A 23,956-nucleotide genomic window follows, 5' to 3' on the forward strand; every position below is an offset into this window, starting at 1 on the left:
AACTCACGGACTATATACAGTATGTCTATTAAATTATGTAAATTTAAGAATTTTAAATGTCTTTAATTCACTTAAAGGAGCAATAAGCGAAATTCATCATTTCTAGATTGAAGGAATTAAAAAACTGCTATGTGGAGAACTAGAGGTGTAATTTCATCTGGAGTATAGCATGACCTCACACACCCTCTCTCTGTATTGATCTCCAGCCCATTGTTTACAAGCCGGTCCAGCTGCGTGTTCATGTACGTTCATGTGAACCCCCCCAAAAAGGCTACAGCCAGTGAGCAATGGCAGGGTGTATTTTCGAAGTGAAATGGCAGAGAGTGGAACGAAACGTTCACCTGAAGATGATCAGGATCTGACATTACCTCTTAAGAAACAAAGGTTGTTGGCGAAGAAGTTGTCAGATAAAGAAAGGGACAGAACTCAGATTAACACTGGCCTTGCATTTCCAAGGTGGAGAGCACTGCGAGAGCTAAAGGGGCTACAATTTGACTCAGAGCTAGCTCTTCTTCTCCTGGACAGGTAACATTAAGTAACAACATAAAGTCAAATGTCTGTTTTAATTAGTGTTACAGTAATGTTAGGCGCATGTCGCTATGTCGATTCAATCAAATTTAATGTTACAGTCGTAGCATGGGTTAATGTCAGGAGCTTGAGTTATTAGCGGCTCTGTCCCAGCAATGGGTCAGGCGTTATGGTTGTGTTAGGTGAGTAGCCCGGCAGCCCAGCTAACATTTGCAATTAGCATTGTAAAATGTAGCCCAGCGGGCAGCCTGGTGGGCTGTGTTTAGCTATTTCCCTGCCTACTTCAATGATGATGGTACCTGTAATAAATGTAATATATTTGCTGAGATGAAGGCGAGGCTCAGTGACTAGAAGAGCTGGTAGAAGCGCTCCATAGCTGTAAGTTACTCCAGTAGCCGTAGTAGCTCTAGTGCTAACTCCAGGAGCTAACGCTAACGTCCCTACTCTTCTCCATGAGCCTGGTGGGCTTGCGGGCTGACGGAGGAGAGTAGGAACTTTAGCGTGGCAGCCGACTAGTTCTAACGCTAACGTCTCTACTCTTCTCCATGAGCCTGGTGGGCTTGCGGGCTCACGGCTCCGGCTCACAGAGAACGCTAACGCTAACAGGAAAGCAGGGAAATAGCTAAACACAGCAGAGACTGAGAGTGAGTGAAAGACATCGCTAACTGCTAAACTAAGCCAAACTAAGTTGGCTGTTTAGGTTTTATTTCCTCACCCCTGTGGCCAGTGAATCTGCCTGTAGTGAAACTGGGGCTAACCGGTGCTTCCTCCTCAGGTCCACTTCACTCAGCTGCCAGCACAGCCAGTTAGCCTCTGCTAGCTTCCCAGCTAACGTTAGCACCAGCTCTCCCTTTGGATTCAACCGGAGCACCGGGCCCTGGTTTGTTATTCAGGTTAATGTGGGAAGAAGCAGCGGGTATATCAGGCAGCTGTGTGAAGTGGAGCCTGTGGAAGAAACACCAGGACTGTCTGGATGTAAGTTAATAGTCCGTGGAGATGCCGCGGTGCTCGGCTGCACAGTCAAGGCGAGTGGGGTGGGGGGTGGAGAGCAGAGGTAGAGGGAGGAGTGGCTCATGACACACTTTGTTTTGGTCTACAGGCAGTGCACAACAGCAAACCTAGTGGTGAAACGATTTCGTTTTTTGCCCCTTTAATCACAGCAATTTTTTTCTTTTTTTTTTTCTAATAATGGATCAAATGAGTATGCATAAAAATGTAATGGGTTTTCCCTTGGCCCATGCTATACCCTTCCACCAAGTTGTATGAAAAGTGGGCCAGTAATTTTCCATAATCCTGCTGACAAACAAACCGAACCAAAAGCATAACCTCCTTGGCAGAGGCAATGAATCAATGCTGCTTTAAAAACTTTTAAAAGGTCCAATGTGATATAAACGTTTGAAAAAAGCACAGTCACAGTGAGGAATGTCATGAGTTGAATAACATGGGTGGTAATCCCGGCCAGTTTATTAGAAGATGTTTCATGACCCCAGGGACTGATATTCATAACTGTTAAATGGTAGCAGCAACATTTTTGGAATGACGCTGTACTGGAAAGTAGTGACTCAACTTTCCTTCTTATTTTCTTACTCAAAGGAACAGTGTGTAAGATTTAGGGAGATATAGTGGAATCTAGTAGTGAGTACTGCAGATTGCAACCGGCTGAAACGTCTCCTGGTTGGAATGTTTATTGTTGACGAGGTTTTTTAAGGGTGCCAAATAATATACACAGGTCTCTTCCTCTCCAGAACAAATGGAAGAGGTGATTAAAATCAGTAGCAACTTGTAAAAAGGGGCTGTAACTATGGTGGCTGAAGCGAAAATGCAGTTGTTCCTATTTAGAGCCAGTGTTTGGTTTGTCCATTCAGGGCTGCTGTAGAAACACGGCAGTGCAACATAGTGATCTCCATAAACAAGGAACTGTTTCCTGTAAATGGCTCATTCAAAAGCAATAAAAACATGGCAATTCTTATTTTCAGGTGATTGTACACCAAAGAAAACATACTGATCATATTATATTCCATTTCTGCCAATAACCCCCCCTAAATCCTACACATTGAACCTTTAAGTTGTTGGAACAGTAGTTTAATAAAACAAGACCAGATGAATATAATAATGTATTATTATAGAGTAGAAACACAGTGGGTAAATCAGAAAAGCCAATTTCTGAAAGAACCACAGGACAGACTGGATGGATATCACAAAAGAGATACTGTATCTGGAGGGACACCAAACTGCACACGAGGCAAAAATCATTGACAGCATCTGTTGGGAACGTAGGGCCTCACACAAGGTCAGGATGTGTGGGAGACATGGGGAGCATGGGACGCACATGGGAGAGGCCATGTGGAAACTGTAATGTCAAAAAACAATCCATTCCACATGGGATTTAAAATCTATTCAGTATCCATCCAGGAATCAATTTACCATGGATTCTCACTCTACCTTGAAATCTATTTATTCATTTACCAAGCAGCCTCACACATCTGACCTTGGCATGTACCTGTGAAACCAGCTATATAGTACAATCAACCAGTGTGTAGAAAATCGGCTTACCTGTGTTTTCCTTCAAACAACCATGCTTTGTTCCCTCTTCACACTCTCTGTTTCTCTACTGTTTTATCCTCTGCCCTCTGCAACAGAGTCAAGAGTTTCATTCACAGTGGAATGTGATTTAAGTGCTTTTGAATGTGATCACTGGTATCAGACACACCAGTTTGAGTGCCTCAGAAATAGCTGCCATTCTTGAGCTGTAATGTCTGGAATTTCCAGAGATTGGTGTGATAAGCAGTTGCAGTCCTGAGGGCACAACATGCCATGCTGATGACGGATGTCGGAGAGAGTGGCAAGGCTCCTTTCTTCAAGTTAACAAATAAAACATCCCGACAGTGACGTGCAAAAGGGCAGCTTAAAAATACAGCTGTCAGACCTTGAAGTGAATGGGCAAAAGAAGACCATGTCAGCCCTCTGGTCCTGTCAGTTAATAAGAAGACACTGGACAGTGGACAAGCTGCCTGATCTGACAAACCATACTTCTGTCGGGGTCAGAAACTGGCATAAACAGCATAAACGGCTCCAAACTTCCTGCTGTCAAAAGTACAGGCTGCTGGTGGGGTAATGATGTGGGAAATGTTTTCTTGGCTCGCATCAGACCCGATTAGCACTAACAGTTGTGCTTCACTGGAGGTCCTAAAACATTATTGCTGACCAGGTGCATACTCTTTTTGGCCACAGTCCTGTTTAAACCTTTCTAATTGGAAACTTCAAGCAGGTCAAGTCATCATTGTCCTAAAGTGAAAGATGTCACAGCTGTGCTTATATTTGTTTGTAGATAATAGATTTTCTTTTTTTCCTGATATGAAACAATATATAAAGACTTCAATACAGTTAATACAAGATTGTACCTGTGATAGTGTGTATAGTCTGAAGTATGTGCATGAAATTAATATCATCTTATTGACAGTGCCCTTTGGAGTTATTGAATACTACCAGCTGGGGGTGTAAGAAAATATTGATACACTTCAGTATTGCAATGGTATGTTTTGTGATACTGTATGGATTCTCAAAAACAGTGCATCGATTTTTAGTTCGTAGTTTACATGCATTTGATGGCTTTGTGGCAGGGGTTCTTGTTTTGTGACTACTAGATAGCAGTGTTGAATTCAGGCTTTTGACTCTTTCACTCCAACTTAATATCATTAGCATTAACACAAAGGACACAGGTCTATGAAACAGGCAGAGTCGTAAATTGTACACTGGCCGTTTTACTAAAATTAGATTTAGATCACAATATACTGAATCATAACACCTTTATCACGATACGTATCATATCACCAGATTCTCCCCAATACACAGCCGACGAGAAGCTCTATGGAGGGATGATTTTAGGAGTGGGTGCAGGTTTTGTTACACATACAGTGTGCTTCGATGAGAAACATCAAACCTTAAGTTTTTTTGTTTTCTTATGCCTCTAGTCCTGCAACAGCAGTGGCTGGTATCATTATGTTTCCGGGATGTCCACCTGTCCATCCATCTGTCCGTCCGTTCGTCTGTTCGTCCGTTCGTCCGTTTCATTCTCGTGAATGTATTATCTCAGAAACACATTTAAGGATTTTCCTTAAATTTGGCACAAACATCCACTTGGACTCAGAAATGAACAGATTCAATTTTGGTATTCGGAGGTCAAAGGTCACAAAATACATTTTGAGCCATAACTTAAGAATTCATACACTAATTGTGACAAAATTTCGCACAAATGTCTAATAGGATTAGTGATGACATTTTATATTCAAAAGGTCAAAGGTCAACTTCACCGCGACATCATAATGCTCAATAAAATCACAGGGAGAAATTTGGTCAGATACCGAATTGGTGACACTTATCTTGAACCTGTGCTGATTGCTTAGATTTTCTGTGCTACTTGGATTTTCTGAAGCATCCATGTTTTAGAATTTGTAGATTCTTTACATTAACATTAATATTTGAAGTATTGTCAACTCTCATGGCTACATATGAGTCTGGACAGACATGGAATTGAACTGCAGCTGCAACATGACTGGTTTGTGGAGGCATACAACCGCAAGGCAGTAATTCTAACTTTGTTTACAACAGGCGTAGCTTTAAAGGTGCCTTGCAGAGTTTTTGACCACTAGTAGTGCTATGGAGAAGAGTTTCTTCAAGGAATTCCTCACGCACAAAATGACCATTTATATATTAATCAGTCATGTCATAATACCTTGAATTTGTGAATAAAACTTTGTTTTTCTCACATGCCTCTACAAAAAACAACAAATGTTGATTTACTGATTGATTGGGCACTATTTTTAACAATAGCAAAGATATATCAGAACATTAGTTTACACACTCTAACACAACTTGTGCAGTATAAGCCAAGTTTCAATGATTGAGTCATATGCTTAGGACTTCCCAAACACACATTTTCGTTACTGATGCAAACAAACATGCACTCAGAAAGGTCCCCAGTCTTGCTGGTATGAAGCTGTGTGTGTATCCAGCGCTCAGGAAACAATCATCCACTGTCCAGTATCCTGATGATTTTGTCCTGTTTAGAAAAACCTGCTCAATTATAACAGTTTGCCATGCACACAAGCACAGATGTTTCTGTACTTATTTTGTGAGAGTCTGGTGCTGGTTGTGCAAGATTTAATCAAGGTACTCGCATTAGAGGAGGCGTGCATAATTGCAGAGGGCTTGATGAGTGTGCACCACATCTCTCAAATTAGGGACTGCAGATGGAACGGTCATACCTTTCACGGCTCGTTTTGCTGCATTCGGATGGATGTAGGGACTTCATCAACTAAAATGTATCCTATAAGCATTCATGAGTGACAGATGGTGGTCTAAATGTGTGCATGGGCTAACCCAATACAGACTGCTGTTCATTTCTACCTCCACATCATATCAGGAGATGAAAACAGGATCTAATTTGTGATGCTTGTAGGAAATATTAAACTAGTGTTGATTATAAGTCCATGATGCCTTTAATTACAGTAATGTATGCAATTATACCTAATTCAATAACATTCTCACCACATTAACATAATCAGCATGGTGTTTTCATGGATTCTGCTATATCATTGCTTTAATTATGTTGTAATGACACACAATATTTGATGTGTATGTAAATATGACAGATAGCATTAGGTCAGTCTAGATCAAAAACTTTACACCAGCTAAGCATTTTTGAGCAGTTTCAAAAACAGTTAATGGTGTTTAAATGGGTTGTTCTTAATCCATTTTGTTAACTGTTTTACCGTTGCCCTCACATTTTAAAGTCAAACTAATATAAAAATTCATTTATTTTTAAGAGCTGTTGGTTTTTGGACCTGTGTACCTGTATGGTATAAACTTGGGGCAGCTATGGTGCAGGACTTAGAGCGAGCTGTCCACTGACACAAGGTCAGCTGAACATGCTACTGCTCTCCCCCACTCACTGAACACAGTCAGTCCAGAGTCACAGCCACATGAGAGCGCATTCACTGAGAAATTCTGGCGACTCTCTTAAGAATGGCGACTCAAGGTCTGCCCTAGGTGCTTTTCTGAAAAGGTGTTGCTAAAGAGGTCTTTACAAGCACCCAGGAACAGCGCCAACTTTAAAGCTAATTTGACATAGTGGCCAAACTGTGGAACTACAACTTCCAGGTCTGTTATGCGATGCCAATGGGCCCATGAAGACTTTCTCCCATAGATTAACCTTGGGAAAAAGATGTATGTAAATCAGTTTCATAACCCCTATAAAAATGACCCATTACACTATCAGAATTCGATCTACTCGATCTAGTAACTTTTCATAAGTCTTGTAGAGCTGCACAGTAAAGTAATTTAATGCCCATTCAAGCTAGTAGAGCGCTAAACTGAAAGTTGTCCGCTTGGCCGGTGGAAGTCTGTAGTCCATTTGCTCTATGGGCCCAAAATGCAAAAGATCCAAGTAATTTCATAGCCAGGAAGTCAAACTTTTTTGGCTTCATGCACAATTGAACAACTTTCAAAGGAGTGAACAGAGCCCCAAAACTACGCTGCATACAGTTTTCTACATCCATGGGTCTTGAAAGTCATCAAATCAAGCAAGACAGTTGGAAACACCGCGCTAACTACCCCCCTCTCTACAGTGCAGGACAAACACAACACTGTGCAACACTGAGTGTGTGAGAGCTTCAGATGACTCAGCAGGTGATTAAACAACATGAATGAAGAGTAAGTGAAAATCAGTTGACTGGCTTGACTGTTCCCGTGGTTGTCATTGTTCCTAAATGAGGAATGGCTGTTAGGTTAGAAGAAGTCTGGTTACTGTGCATTGTTTCAAAAATAAAACAACAATACTTACTCAAAATGCGTAGAACATTGTCATGGATCTGCAGAGATGTAATTCTCGCAAATAATAACATTTCATTATTGGAAACTAATAACTGTATTGAATCTGTGTATTGCTTGTATTGCTCTGTCATCACTTACATTTTATTTAGTTGCTTTTGTTCCTTTGTGCCGCTGCTGTTTTCATTGATTTCTAAGGCCACCTCAGAGTTTTAATCTGACTCTGGGTCGGGCTCAACAGCCAAATTGCTGCCCTGAAGCTGGTATGGGAGAGAATCCACTGTTTTGCTCAAGGACACTTTAGTGGGATGGATACTTGACACAGAGACTTGAATGCAGGTTGTCCAGTTGGAGGTCCTCTGCAGATGATGTCAGAAACAGAGAGTGAAATCAAAATGGATGTCCTATTGTGACTGTGTTTTGTGTCATTGTTCCAGAAATTTGTTGCATCCTAAAAATGCCTCTCGATTGGAATTATGGAAGTATTTAGATGCAATATGAAAAGGTGCTTCCTGTGTGATAAACCTTAGTGTCCCATTTAAGATAGACGCAAAGAGTGTCATGACACCAGATTCAAAGCAATTACACCCCTTCTTGCAGGGACTAAAGGGACAGATATCAAATCTTTCATAATGATGACGAGGCGGCTTATGTTTCCATGTAAAACAGACTGCCTCTGTAACCAAAACAGCATGACTCATGCAGTTTGGGAGAGACAGATAGTGTGACAGAGTAGAGCTGGAGGCTGTCTTTAATATTGGATGTGTGGCTGAAGCAGCCTAATGGCTTAACACTGGTCTGTTTGGGACAAGAATAGCTTGCTATCAGTGTGTGTGGGGGGTGATAGTGGTAGTGGGTGTCTTAATGTGTGTCAGTGTGTGTGTGTGTGTGTGTGTGTGTGTGTGTGTGTGTGCGTATGCGTGTGTGTGTATGATCATGCATGTCTGAAAGTGTTTGACAGAGAAAAAAAACATTATTATTACAATTTGCACATTGTTTCGAATTATGATTTGAACTTTTAACCTCTGATCAAAAAAGCCCAGACAAATTTGTGGGATCAACAGCTTATTAGTGTCTTCCCTGAAGCAGTGCTGAAATTTGCACATTCGGTGCCCAAACAATAACAATAACCAAACAATAAGACAATACAGTGTGTGCAAATTTGCAAATTTCGTCTTCTTCTTGTTTTTTGTACAGCACCCCGGATGGGTTTATCTTTTCCCGTCACACTCCACCCGACCATTTCCCTTATGTTCAATTTTTTTGAATGTCAAAAAAGAAGAAAAGAAAAAACATTTTATTATTTTTATTTGATAAATTATAACCATAACCCTAAACCTTAACCTAACCCAGTTTTGCCCCCCTTCCAGGTGGCGTCCTAGGCGGCTACCTATGTTGCACATAGAAAAGTCAGCCACTGTCCTGAAGTACCACAAGAAAATATCACAAAGCTTTGATGTCAGAAGAAAAAATGTTATCAGCAGCTTAAAAATGTTTATTTTCCTGATTCTGCCCATCTTGCTACTATACACAATATTCATATCACAGACCCTTACACAGACACAGAAGAAAGGCACCACTGAACCTTACTTTGATAAGATGATGTCCTAGGGGCCTCAGACACACACTCACACCCATATAAAAGTATGTTTTTTCCTGCATAGCTCAACCTTTCTGAGTGCATGTAATGTGTGACACTTTGCATTATACACACTCTGACCCTGCTTAGATCTTCCTGTGCTCTGGTGTTGGGGTGTCATTATCAGAGACAGACAGACAGAAAAGCAAAGCAACAGAGAGGATGAAAGATACGGGGGATTGTAATGCTCTAATAATGTTTGTTTCCCCTCTCTCTGTTTCTGTCTCTCTCTCTCTCTGTCTCTGTGTTTGCATGTGTCTGCATCGAACCCACTCAGACCCTTACACCCAAAGCTGACATCTACTCTCTTTCTTGTTTCCTTTCTCTCTCTTTATTTCTCTGTGTATGGTATAATTATTCTGTAGGTCATTAGGGTTTTGCGCAAATACCCTTACACTCCTTTTATCCCTCCACCTCTACACACATGCATACACACACTTTTGCATGCCATGAGATTCCATTTCCATGCTTGCATCCACGGTGGATCAAACATCAAACAAGCTGCCGCTGCTGTCTTAGCAAGTGTGTCAGTGTTCATGTGTGGAGAGAGAAGAGGCAGGGAGAGAGGCTGACCTTGGTGTGTGTGTATGTATGTGATGGGTGTGAGGCAGTGGTGGGGGTTGAGCGTTTGGATGGGGGCTGACAGAGAAAAAGATAAAGAGAGCTCAGTGTTTGGTGATGAGGGGGTCTGTGTGGGAATAAGAGTGTTAGGGGAAGACTGCAGCCACTATGAGCGAGCCTGTGTGAAAGAAGGAGAGCTTAATGTGCGTGTGAGAGCAAAGGAAAAAATAAGTATAGACACTTGTAGTATCCCTAAGGTGAAGTGAGTTATGAAATTATGCATGATAAATCATTTAAGCTTGTGTTTTGTCTTCTGTTTGGTTTTTTCATGCCTTCTTCCTTTCATGGATAAACTATACATTCGGCAAAATGTCCCAAAGTCACCTTAAGTGAACTCACTCACCCACATGTTCCTGGTTTTGCTGCTCCTTGCCAACACCTATTATAGCGTGATATATCTCACAAGGCGCTTATGAGAAAAATTTGCCTCCAAGCTCATAGTTTGTCATCGAAATAGTCCCAATTGTAATACAACCATTTGTTTCTAGAAAAGCATAAAACATAAAAGGCGAACCACAAGTTGAGTGTTACTGTTTAGACTTGACTACCACTCAATCAAATGTTTGTTTAACATGTTGTTGCTTACCTGAATCTGACTGTTACATAATCGTCACCTATAGTTACTGTTGTCGAAAGCTTTCCACTCTATCATTATGGTGACCAGATCCCAACCAAATGTGGGACAAAGAGTATGTTTGTGTGGGACAATGTGGGACACACACTAGTAGAGTATGTTCTTCTTTTGTGTCTTTTGTGGTACGTCACTATGTTTAGTACAATGACTGCTGCCTCCACCCCGCTGAGTGTAATTAATCACAAAAAAGCATGAGCTTCAGCAGAGAAGCATGTGTCCAGTAGTGGTTTGAATTTTGAAAACTAGAGCAGATCAAAATACAGGACATTGTCTCAATGGCCCTTTTTACACAGAGACTATGCCATAGGGCTGCTACGACGTCTCTTCATTATGCCACCTTTGCATTTTTACACAGAACCAAACAATGGCAGCATCATGCCATTCCAGTGATAGCATGCTGGCATGACGTGTAAGACAACAGTGTTGGCTTCTTGTGTGACATACAGTATATATACATATCAGCAGAGCATTATGAACAATGAAAATAACATTAACATGGCAATAACAATCATTTACCATCCCTGTTATATGGTGGCCGATCTGCTGCTGTTCTTCGTCTTTGAGTTAGCTGCTAACTGCCTTCAGCTGCTTTTAAGTCTCCAATGGTGGGTCACATGCATAACACGCCTTCAAAACATCACACCTGTGCCGCCGATGATCCCATCCTGCTGGGTGTCTATACAGACCTCATTTTAGTGCTGTTACTACCTCCAATGCAGCATTATAGTCAAGACAACTCTCCGCATTTGCAATTGTACGTTTTCACAGAATGGCGAGGTGGCAAAAGGGCATGAAATTCTGGCATTGTAGTCCCGCCTAAAGCTGGAGACCTGGTCCTCCTATTTGACATGAGGATGCAGCTTATAGTCTAATGATAATGCATAATGATAATTTACCACTCAAAATTCTTAGTAATGTTTTAACACATTAAAGTCTGGATTTCGGCCACACCACAGCACTGAGACTGTACTTATCAAAGTCTTAAATGATATTCATCAGAATAATGATGCATGCAAATCCTCTGTCCTGGTATTACTAGATCTCAGTGCTGCATTTGACACAGTTGATCATAATATACTACTTAGCAGACTGGAAAAGTGGGTGGGACTCACCGGCACTGTGCTACAATGGTTCAAATCTTATTTACAAGATAGGGACTTTTTTGTGTCAATTGGTAACCATGATTCTGAGCGAACTATGATCACATGTGGGGTTCCTCAAGGGTCCGTTCTCGGACCACTTCTATTCAACATCTATATGCTACCTCTAGCCCAGATTATGGAACATCACAACATCTCCTATCATATGTATGCCGATGACACACAACTCTATATCTCAGTGTCATCACATGACTACAGTCCCTTACTCTCATTGAGTATTCATCAAATCAGTGACTGGATGTGCCAGAATTTTCTCCAGCTAAATCCAGAAAAGACAGAGGTGTTAATTTTTGGCCCTAAAAATGAAATGAATGAAAGATCAGCGGTCACCTTGGCTTTAAGTCATTGACAGCTACAAATCAAGCCAGAAATCTTGGTGTTATTATAGACTCAGACCTGAACTTCAACAGCCATTTAAAGTTTATTACTAAATCTGCATATTACCACCTGAAAAACATAGCTAGAATTAAGGGGTTTCTGTCTAAACAAGACATGGAAAAACGTATTCATGCATTCATTTTTAGTAGGTTGGATTATTGCAATGGCATATTTACAGGCCTTAACAAAAAATCAATCAGACAGCTGCAGCTGATTCAGAACGCTGCTGCCAGAGTCCTTACAAACACCAGGAAACTGGACCATATTACACTGGTCATTAAATCGCTACACTGGCTTCCTGTGAGTCAAAGAATAGATTTTAAAATCTTACTGCTGGTCCACAAAGCCCTGAATGGTCTCGGACCAAAATACATGCTTGATCTACTGGTTCCCTACGAAGCATCCAGACCCCTTAGGTCATCTGGAACTGGTTTGTTGTGTGTTCCAAGAACAAGAACCAAGCAAGGTGAGGCAGCATTCAGTTATTATGCTCCTCACCTGTGGAACAAACTTCCTGTAGATCTGAGGTCTGCTCAAACTGTCAGCTCCTTTAAATCAGGGCTAAAAACACTATTGTCTACTGAAGCGTACTCTTAGATTAAATACTTACCTGCTGTATTCTTCTGCCCGTACTTTTTAACTACACACTGCTGATTTATGCCTTTTATTATTCTACTTCTTACTGCTCTTAGATGCAATGTATTGAGCCTGTTTTTATTTTATGTTACTGTATTTTATTATCACTATCATTCTCATTTATTTATTTATTTTATGTTACTGTATTTTATCACTATCATTCTCAGTTTCTACTTCCCTTTTTAATTGACTGTTTTTATTGTTTTAAATTGTGTCTTGTTGCTTTTAATTCTCTGTAAAGCACTTTGAATTACCTTGTGTTGAATTGTGCTATACAAATAAACTTGCCTTGCCTTGCCTTGCCTAATCAAAGGGTATTTGGTTTCACACAGAAGTAAATAAAAGCAGGCTTCTAATGTTTTGCAAACAACTGTTGATTCAGTTGGCTGAATACTGCTGCTTGCAGATTTGATCAGCTACAGTTAGCTATCTTATACATGCTATTACTTTGTGGAAAACTTCTGACTTTTCAGTGTTTTTGTCACGTTATCTGTAGCCCCACAAAATAATGTAGCTTACCTCTGATATACTCTTTAACAGTAAAGCTAAGTCATTACAGTACTGTAGGTATTAGGCTAGCTAGCTCAGCATGCTAATGTTTGCAGATTATGTAGAAGCAGACAAACACTATTTAAAATCCGTTTCTCATATTTTAGCTCCTAGGGCACTTTGATCTGCCTTTACGTTTATTTAAATTACTGATTATGATTTTTTTCTGGTCAAAATAAATAAATAAATGTGATGAACAATATGGATAGGTTCTACTCCATATTAAACATGTTCAGTTCAATTTATTCTGCAGCTTTAAGTAGTGTGATTACAGTGTTGAACTTGGTGGGAATGCTTAGTTAACAAAGTACAACCTAACATGTTTATTTTTTTATTGTTTGTAATACGTTGTTTACAGTCTATCCACTTTTCTTGTAATGTGATTGGCTGGTGGGCGGGAGCTAGCGATAAGCGGTGTGGTTGAGCGGGAGAGCCAGCGCGTGACAGCGACCTCCAGAGCCTGAAGGAAAGCAGTGGAAAAAACTGTCAGAGGACGGGACAGAAAACGGATAAGAAATGTGGTTACATTTGGTGAAACTTATCTTTCCAACTTATAGCCCTGTAGAAAGTAAAGTGTATTAAGACTGGAGCTCAGTGAAAAGCCGGGAGTATGTGTTGTGAGAAGCTCAGTAACCAACGCAGTCGCTGCCGATATTGTGTAATTAGCCTCTGGAGCTAACTAGCATAGCTGACCAGGAGGGACTTTCTGAACCGCCCTGATTGGCTCCAGGTGTGCCTTGTAGCTCCTCTCACAACGAGGGAGACGGTCAGTCAACAGCCAATTCACTTCACCGCTGTGACCTGAAGTCTGACATTGTGAGTACTCAGCTTTGTTTTATTTAAGCTCGGCTTCCAGTTCCAAGTTGCCCATGTCACCCAGGCCTGCAATGAGGTTTAATTTTGTTCATTCTCTTTTCTAGTCGCTGGTGTGTGTTTGTGAGTGTGTGTGGGCCTGCTAGGTTATTAAGTGTCAGAAGAAGTTTCAGTGTTTTGTTTTAAGCAAAAGTACATTAAGAGGTAAAATTATTGTAGCTCTAGAGAGTTAAAGGGAACTTTATCTATTTATTCGTATAAACACACATTTAATTTTGTTGTGAAAGGACAGTAAACTGCTGTTTTCTTGGTTATTATTATAATTTTTTTCACATTAACTTATTCAAGTGGGACATATTGTTCTGTTCTTCCTGTTAGATATAAAGTAAACATCAGTGAAGTCACAAAATAAGGGTTTAAACAAGGGAATGCAGTTCACTAACAAAGTTAACCCAATTATTAAAAGGTGCAGAAAGCATTAAGAAACTTTAGTGTTTTTGCTTTTTGAAAGCCTTACATCTCAAAGTACACTATTTCAGCATGTAAAGAAATCCATCATATGAGAGAATATAATGATTGATTTGGACATCCCTTTTAACATTTTGCCTCAGGGAATAAAACCTGGATACTGATTGCAAGGCTAGGCTTAGTTACAGACATGAATTTCTTTTGTTAATGAATGTATTTACTTACAATGTAGAAATTATTGCCTTTTCACTACCAGAAGTTCATCGTCTCTCTGTGTAGTTGGTTGATGTGTTGCCCTTCAACACATTGGGGTCTCCTAGTAGAACAGGCCAGAGATGCGCTTCACTCCACCACAGAGAGCCGGATGGTGGTCTTAGTGATAGCTGGCCCCGAGCTCAGGGGTTGCAAGTTCTGGGCCCGAGCTCTGTGGCCAGCTTGCGATGTGCAGCGCTAGTTTAGGTGTCTGGTCTGTTATGTGAAGATGGCGGTGATGCTTGGCGTACCAAGTCCTTTTCCTCCTTTACCTTTGCTGTTCACACTTGTTGAATTTCAAGTTATTTAATTTGAAGTGTTTCATTGCCGTTTAAATGTAAATGTGTGAGAGTGTGAATGATGGGTATAAACAAGTTTTCTGAGAAGTGGCTGGAGAATAAAGAGTAGGAGCTGTGGTTGAGGCCCATTCCTGGTAACAACTGTGAGGCATGCTGCTCTGTGCGTCGGAAGGGTTAGTCACTCAGTTCATTCTCTCTTGCTTTGTTCCCACCCACCTATCTGAGTTACACTGCACTGATACAGAGTTATCACAAACTAAGACTGTTAGGTTATGCTATCTCACATACATACAAGTGTCAGTGCTCGACAGTGCGAGCGTTTCACTCGCATTTGCGACTAAAAACAGGTGTGTGCGAACTGTAAAAAATATTTAGGGGCACATGTGCGCATAAAAAAAACAGCCGAAGCAGCCTATATTTTTGTCAATAAAAAAATATGATAATCTAACCGCAAATGTTGGAGGAACTCCAGCCACCTTCCCTCTTCCCCGTGTGACACGGTTGTGGTCGGTTTTCCAAGCCACTGTCGGCACAATGAATATAAGTCCCACTGTCGGCAGGGTGGAAATAAGTCAAAGTGTGGTGGAAGAGACGGACCGGGTTAAGCAGCGGACCTCCGGGGAAGCCCTCTCCCCTCTCCCTGCAGTTAGGGACCGTTCTCCAAGCTACCGCTGCTGGGCAGCGTGGAAATAAGTCAAAATGTGGAGGAGATGGACCGGGTTAAGCGGTGGACCTCCAGGGAAGCCTGCTCCGTTCTTCCCGCATTTAGGGACTGTTCTCCACAGCCAGGCTGTCGGCTGGGTGGGAATAAGTCAAAGTGTGGCGGAGAAGAGGGACCGGGAAAAGCGGCGGACCTCCGGGGAAGCCTGCTCCGTTCTCCCCGCAGTTAGGGACGGTTCTTCACGGCCAGGCTGTTGGCTGGGTGGGAATAAGTCAAAGTGTGGCTGAGAAGAGGGACTGGGAAAAGCGGTGGATCTCCGGGGAAGCCTGCTCCGTTCTCCCAGCAGTTAGGGACCGTTCCACACGGTACCACTGCTGGGCAGGGTGGAAATAAGTCCTGCAGAGTTTCAGAGGACCTGGAGAATGTTTTAGGATAGTAATAACATTATATAAGATAATCATTTTGCAAAGATAATATATATAAGACAATAACATTAAAGACAAAGGTAAATTGCAATACTTTTTCAAAACTTGATGATTTTACCTTTCTGTACATTTTGTATACAAATTCATTAAATAATTATATAATTAATAATAATTATAATTAAATGTCTATTTGCATCACGTTTATTGCAGATAACCCATTATTTGATCAATTTACATTGTGCCCCTAAAGTTCTTTGTGCGCTCCTTACTTTTTCAACTTGGGGATTGACTTGGGGACTTGGGGAAAAAAGTTAGCGTCAAGCCCTGAGTGTGCTGCTGATGTAACCGTTCAGAACTTGAAGATGCAGTGAGGTCTAAAATGTATGAAAAAGGTTTTAAGAAGTGTTCAACTTCAGAATTTCTGCATACATCCTGCTGCAGATGAGGACCCATTTCTTATGGAGATAAAAAAAAAGGCTGATTTTAAGGAACAAAAACACTCTTCTTTTTAGACTAAAGAAAACACACTTATTATATTGCATTACATTTCTGCAAAAGTATCCCCTAAATGCTGCACACTGGACCTTTTAATATCATATCTATTTTAATATCATACCTATCATCTAATGCTGTCAGCCTGTTTGTGGTTTAGACATTTAGGCTATTAAAAACCCTTGTACTAAAGCCCTGTAAGAGACTGTTTTATTCACTCTGCTCCTGTCCACTCCTGCTGGATTTCTGACCATTACAGCCCGCTACTGCAGTGTATGTTCTACTCCTGCCCACTCTCTCAACGTGTGCTTCCGCTCTCGCCTGCACCCTCAGCCTGAGGGGGGGCAGGGTGCTCAGTTTGGGTTGGTTAGGGCTGATTATATACGTACAGCCATTGGTTACAGTTGCAACACTAATTGACACAAAAATGCAAATGTTTATCTCACTTTGTGTTGTGTTTTAAGGTCAATAACACTCCAGATATGGTTATTGCTACTTCTTTTATTATCTTTCATAGAATGGAGACTTTTGCCTGGTTTAATCCTTAACTAACTTGAATGAGGATAAAATAATCCAATTGTGCGGCTCTTCTAGACATTCCAGCTGTTACCTTACCAAACTGATCAAATTCTGGTAGTGAAATGAGTTATTTCAAAACAATTTATCCACTATTTTACAGCCACAATAGTAGGGACGGAGAAAGCTACGGTGGAGCCTTTGACATAAGCACAGGTTTACCTTGCTGGGATGTGTTTGGCCAGTGAGCCTGCATGCTCTCATGTTTACCCTAATTGACAGGCACACAAAGAAACAGACTTTAATGCACTGATCAGGAGTAGCGCTTTCATGGTATTTCAATGAATTGCGGGACCTGCAGTTTATTTTTTGACTGTCCGCAGGAAAGTTAAAACCCCCTGCTTCCACAAGATTTGTTTCGGGTCCTGCAGCACCTGCAGGATCCCAAACCCAGTGCAGTCTTCTACCTTGCACCTGAACTCCTTTGCTTTTGGGCAAAACCATCCCTGTACAGAGTACAAAAATACACACATACACACACACACACACACACACACACACGCACACAAAATACACAGCCTGTAGCAGTTGCATTAGGCCTCTCTGTGTTTCAACCTAAAAGGTTCAGAAAGTGGATCAAAAACCCCTCATACACTCTTCTTTCTCTTTTAATGTTACAATGACTCTGTGTGTGTGTGTGTGTGTGTGTGTGTGTGTGTGTGTGTGTGTGTGTGTTTGTGCGCGCACAGTAAAAGCATACAGATATTTTGTACAGTGTTTAATATGTCTTAGGCCCTACTTGTCCTCATCACCTTGTTGTGTCCCTATACTTGAATTGATTGGTTTGTAGACAGGCTATTGTATCCTCTCTCTCTCATCCTTTTGGGAAATAACTGAGAAGTGACTGTGAATTTTTGTACATTTTTTCCAACACTCTTTGCAAAATTGTTGGACCAAATGTCAAACATTTGGTCTCCTCTCCCCATGTGCTATCACGGCTCCTTTTGTTTTGTTGCATTGTTTTTACTCTTTCTAGTTCTGACTGTTAACCATTCCCGCTTCAGCCTACACACTGTGATCGGGAAACACAGGAGAGACTTTGTTTCTCCTCCCAGGGCTCACTGTTGATGTTCACTTCAGGGCTAACCCTATTACTTTACCTAGCAGTTGAGAGGCAAGAAGTAGAAGACTTAACTTGGGTCTTGAAGAGCTGCGGTGTTTTTTCAGGGACAAACTGGAACCTACACTATTCATTTACTACACAGTACATGTACTAATTTCTCCTCTGCAGGGGTGTAGCAACAAATTCTGGGCCCAATGCATAGGCAGTCTCTGTCGGGCTCCCGCCCTTCCTTTCTTGACCTTTTGAATTTTTTTTTTTTTTTGACAAGTCAGTTTATTTACTTTACCTATTATTCCTTTCCTTTTTGGAATCCTGATTTCTCTGGGAAAGACATGGCAGTGTTTATTAGTGCTCTAGCAGCATAAGTCACTGAAGTGGCATAAGCTGCGTTTAGAGACAAATCCTAGTGCAGGGGGAGACTAAGGCCCAATCCCATTTCTTCCCCTTAAATCTTCCACTTGGTATTGAGTGCCCTTGTTTGTGAGATAAACCTTGATGAGGGAAGTGAGAAACATTAGGGTAGAGATCTTTCCTTAAGAAATGAGACACTTCATGCAAATCGGCGTGGCCATCGTGCAGGCATGTATCACGCGTAGTAGCGATGCAAGATACTGGTAGTCATTCAGGTTTGAAAATGCCGGCTACAGCGCTTGTGTTGTGGCGTATGCTATGTTTATTCTTCTCTGTCTGATGAATCAATGGAGAAGAAATGCTGAAAACAGGAGGCGCCTACGATGTCTTCTAGTTTTGATTGATTTTGTTCGGGTAAGTCGATTTGTTTAAATATTTTGACGCTGTGTTCAGCCGAGTTGCTGATGAGTTTACGCTAGTCCAACCATCTTTTGTTTGTATGGCCTACATTCCGATCGTACAGCAACAAATTGTTTTCCAAAATTTGCCTAAGTTGCTGACTTCGCAAGGTGTTCTGGGAAATTTCATCTTCCACTTCGTTGAAAGTGTGGGCCGGGGCTCCCTTGGAATCTAGGGCAGGTTTGAAGTGTTGGAAACCACTTCCACTACCTCAGTTCTGTTTTGGGACACCACTAGCCTAAATGTAAATGCGCACAACCAAGTGCAAGTGGGCATTTCTAGGGGAAGTGTGGGTATTGGGACAGGCCCTAAGCCATTTTGCTCCTTTAATGAGTGATAGGGGCCCAAAAAGCCTCCACTATTTTTAGTTACACAAAGTTCACTCTCTAAATTGATTTATTTGTCCAATTTTGATTTAGTTTGACACAAATTACTTAGTAATCAGAACATTTTAAACAAACCAAACTTTTCAGTTCAGGCTTTTTGAGGGCCCCCTCTCATTGGGGCCCTGGGAAATCAGTCCCACTTTTCCCTCCACTGTGATTCCCCTGTTCCTCTGCTTTGATCACCAAAACACTCTCTGCGCTTGCACTACACACCGAGCTAATCCTTAAAAGAACTATGCTACTCTTTTACCATGAGGATAGCTGGGTAGAACTTCCTGTAATTGGTCCAAGAGTCAAAACCATCCCAAAATGTTTTCATACTAGATCTGAACCAAACCATTGTTGGATTTGATCCAGACTGAGACCACTTCTTTTTGAAAGATCAAAGTTTGGCTCTTTCGTCTGGACCGTGGTGCAGGGGAGGTTTCAGGGAGATTTTGTTTTGGATCAAACTTTAAAGTTTGGACCAAACAAAAGGTAGTTGTGAAAAGGCCCCGAGTCTCCTTTGTCCTTAAGTGTTCTTTAACAAGACACTGAATCCTTACCAGCTCTGTGGCGTCTGTTCTGTTACTGACCCTGAACGTCTTGTGGAGGAGGCAAAGGAAAATATACATTTCCTCACGAGGCTTGATAAAGTATCCTATTCCTATTTCGAGGTGTTTATGTCTCAAAAACTTAAGGTCCTGATGCTGACCTCCATTGGTTTTTCTCTCTCTGTTTATTTTTTTGACTTTTCCAAAAGAACCTGATAAAACTACCCACGTATGACTGACTCACACTTTGATTTTTCTCAGTGTTGCTTGTCAGAGTGCCTGTCTCAATATCTTTACCTGAAGACAACAGCTCAATTTAGCTTCTTCTGCTATAGTATAACATAACCTGACACAACCTGTTTTTTCATCTGATGACTGGAGACTGTGAGGCCAGAAAGGGGCAAAATAAAAACAAAGAAAGTGTCAATCTACGGGTCTTGCTATGTCTGGTTGGTCCCATGTGCCTGTCATAACATGTGAGGAGCCAAAAAAGCCCTAAAATGTTATGACTGGATGTCTAAATCTTTTTTACAAGCCAAAACAAAACCCCATTATGTTTTGCTTTTTCCTTTAATGTTGTACTTTATCGTCTCATAAGACTTTTTTATACGGCACTGAGATGGTTTTAAGAAGTCATGAATGTAGCTATCTAAAAAAATACCAATCAGTTCTAAGCTATTAGTAGCTAAAGTGAATGATTCACACTGCAGACTTTAATTGTGATGAGCTAACTACACTAGACTTTACTTTCACACATCTCACTTATACATTTCAGCTTACGAGATGGTTTATTAGACGAAAAACACATTACCATCTTCTGTGTATGATTTCCTTTTATCTTGTTCACGCAAAAAAAAAAAAATATAAATAAATAAATATATATATATATATATATATATATATAATCTCTTTCTTCATGATGTCTATGCACAGTAGTCCACAGTAGCCTCATTCCCCTCTCGTTCCCCCTTCTGTTGTGTTTGTTCTGGAATCACATACATTTTCAGAATATGGCTTACTTTTGACTTCTTTGCATGTTAGTGGACAGTGACAATCAAATGCCATTGTTAAAGTTACTAAGTTGAAATATTACAAACAGCAGTTTAAACTGCAGGAGCAAAAGCTGCCAAATGCTATTGGTTCCTGGTATTCAGTGTGTGCAACAAATGTGGAAACATGATAGCTGGGTAATTAATGTTGGATATTATTGGCAAGTCTCATGTTGTAACTGTCTTGTATAAGCAAGAGATATGAATCTCACCCTGCAGCCAATCCTGCACAGTGGAAAAAGTACAGCCTTGACCTACTTTTATTTTTTATTTATCGTAACACTTCTGTTGGCACAAATTGGTACTAAAGGCAAAGTAGTAGGAATTTAATTAAGCTAACAACAGTTTTTTATGCTACAATTATGTGTGCAGACTCCACCTAGACAGGAGGAAGCATTGCTTTTTCATTGGCCACACATCCAATAGGCATTAATAACACGGTTGAAATACATCAGTCACTTTCCTTGACTTAAAGTCCAGTGGAATTTACATTTAGTCATCCCTACTTGCAGTCAGAAATAATGTCAGTGTATCGATAATGTCTTTAAGTAGTTCTTCATAATTAAAAGGAAGTAAAAACAGGCTTTGGGAAAATATTAGAAATGCCCCTCTTCCTCTCAGCTCACTGGCAGGCTGAGCCTCAGGAGGCAAACAAGAGACAAAAGTTCACACTGTAGTGCACTGTAGTGAACAGGTCATGGAGAGACAGTGTGTTGTTAGTGCTATTGAAGAGTAAGGACCACACCAGCATCTACAGGGACTAAAGTGACATCCACAGATGCGTTACATGCTGTTTAATGTGCTGCAGCTAACCAGCTAATTAGCTGTCTAACGTTAGCCTCCAGCTGATGTTAGCGGTGCACTTTTCCGTGGTGAATGCTTGGTGGCTCCTTCCACAAGCTAAGGCACAGGACAAGACGTGTTAATGAAGGAAACTTTAGCAGGAAAGCTAATGTAGGATGATGTTCAGAAGTCTTTTGCTCTTGTGTTGTATGGCCGGTTGTTATTTAGGCCGTTAGGCAGACAGGCTGTGATAGAACAGTGACATTGCTGCTGTATGAAAAGATTTTACTGGCTGTATGGAAACACTCTTCTCCATCTATGGAGATGGACAACTGACAGTATTCAGAGAAATTACTACTTAGATGGGGCACCATGATAAAACCAAAAAATTTAAAATATAAATGTCTTCTCATTCTTGAAGGAGAACAGAGGACATGGGATTAACAACAACATCAACACAGCAGTGAAAGTGCTTGATAAGATTTTGGGTGTAGGTGGTGCATTAGATGTGTCATTGTCAGGGACATGTCATTATAAATATTAGTTTACTGGGACACCTTCACAAAATGGAGCCATCATGACTATCAGTAGTTGCACCTCTGTGTTAACTGCTGTGACAGGTCTGTTTGCTATGACAAAGGTCCATTGGCTGTTTTTGACACATCAGAGTAGGAACAGCACAGGTGCAAACAATACCACTAACAATGGCTGAATTCCATTTAGCTGCCTCGGTTTCAGTGCACTCATAGGTTTACTGCGACTTATCTGTGCTTTTCCTACTATGACGAGACAAAATGTTTGCTGTGAGAAACTTCTGTTGTGCGTTGGGGCTTTGATCTTTACTCAGCCAATTAGAAGTGGTTGCTGGACTGTAGTGTTATTATTGTCATAATGATGATTTGAACTGCACCTGTGATGCTCTCAAGATGATGAGGCACCACGTACTTGTAGGCTACTGGTAAAAAGAAAGCGTGTGTGCTTTTGGATCTTAATCAAGAGCTAAAATGTTGAAATATATTGTGTTTTCAATTACAAGTGATGACAGGAAAGATGCCTTGAAAGCCAGAAGAGATGAGTCATTTCCAACTGGTAGTGGCAACATCATACAGTATCCTTCATCATATTGTTGTTCTTTCAACTTTGTTCTCTGCATCAATTTGCTCCCAGTTTTAGATCCACATTCCATCAACTCATTGCCCATCTTCAAAGGCAAATGACTGTGCCTCACATATCTACACCCTACTAGGTTTTATCATCAGCTATCCCACTGTTCATGTGAATCAAATGTGATTTCAATCAGCAGTCAAGCTGGAGTTTGAGTCCCCTTTATTGTCACATGTATGAAAAATACAATGAAATGACTGCTGGCATGGCTAATCTTCTTCTTCGATCTCTCTCTGGTTTAGTGTGTGTGTGTGTGCGTGTGCACATGCATACACTGCAGTTTGTACACAGAAAGCATGAGAAAATCTGATTGTGTTCTATCAATGTGATTTCACATGGCTGGCTCACATTGCTGGCTCAAAGACGGCAAATGTGTGTGTGTGCCCCAAAGCTTCTGCAGCCTTTGTATTCATGGCCTATGGTCGAATCTAATTTAGTTTCTGTATTTTGAATTTAATCAGTTGAAAAAATAGATGTTTTCAAAACCCCCACCAAACTGATGTTTCAGATCAATATAAATGTTTTTTTTTATCTGTTCTCACTGTCATTGTTGTAATAAAGCATTTTTCACTTTTTAAACATATTGGCTCACACACAACGAGATTTGGGGTGCCCTAATTTCTGTATTCTTGTCTTTTCATTTGTTGCTTATTAAGACTGAGGGATACAAACAGACATTTAATCATGAAACCAAATCAAAAAAAGACAAACAGTGTTGCTCCAATCCATAAAACAGAAAGATCTGTACAGTATTCACTGTTTTAATGTTAGCTCATGCAAGAAGGGAGCTCCCAAAATAAAAACACCACCTGGTTCTTTTACTCCACCTCCACACGGCATCGACATGTATCCTGGCTAACACGCATTCTGATGAAACAGAGTGAAAACACCTAATGGGTAGATGAACAACACAATACACTGATTAGATAAGGTAGTATTTTTTTCTTTGTGTGGTTAGCACAAAGCTTTTTGGGGTTTTATGAATTTTCCGTTGGCTACCAAACTGTCATACTTGGTCACATAGACTGTAATATTACAATTACTATTTAAGTGTCTCTAATTTCTTAGCTTTTGCAAATGTCAGTGTCCTCACTCATAACTTGGTAATTATATTTTAGCACAGTTAAAACTGCTGTGTCTATTCTAAGGAGTGCCCTATTCTCCTGACGTGGTCACCTCACACTATGATTTTCTCATGGATGCTTGCAA

The 23,956-nt window shown here is 40.8% G+C and overlaps 1 protein-coding gene across 3 annotated transcripts in view; it reads left to right on the forward strand.

Annotated features, from left to right (window-relative positions):
* Positions 1–23,956, forward strand: part of il1rapl2 (interleukin 1 receptor accessory protein-like 2) — a 574,681-nt gene that overhangs the window by 74,661 nt on the left and 476,064 nt on the right. For 2 of the 3 annotated variants that reach the window (XM_049586232.1, XM_049586235.1), the window contains exon 1: positions 13,448–13,789. The exons of the other annotated variant lie outside the window; for it this stretch is intronic. The gene's annotated coding sequence lies outside the window, so the exon portion shown is untranslated. Of the gene's footprint in view, positions 1–13,447; positions 13,790–23,956 lie in introns of those variants that run through there. 3 annotated transcript variants of the gene reach the window in all.

The sequence above is a fragment of the Epinephelus fuscoguttatus genome, linkage group LG9, assembly GCF_011397635.1.
Source record: "Epinephelus fuscoguttatus linkage group LG9, E.fuscoguttatus.final_Chr_v1".
Taxonomy (NCBI): domain Eukaryota; kingdom Metazoa; phylum Chordata; class Actinopteri; order Perciformes; family Serranidae; genus Epinephelus; species Epinephelus fuscoguttatus.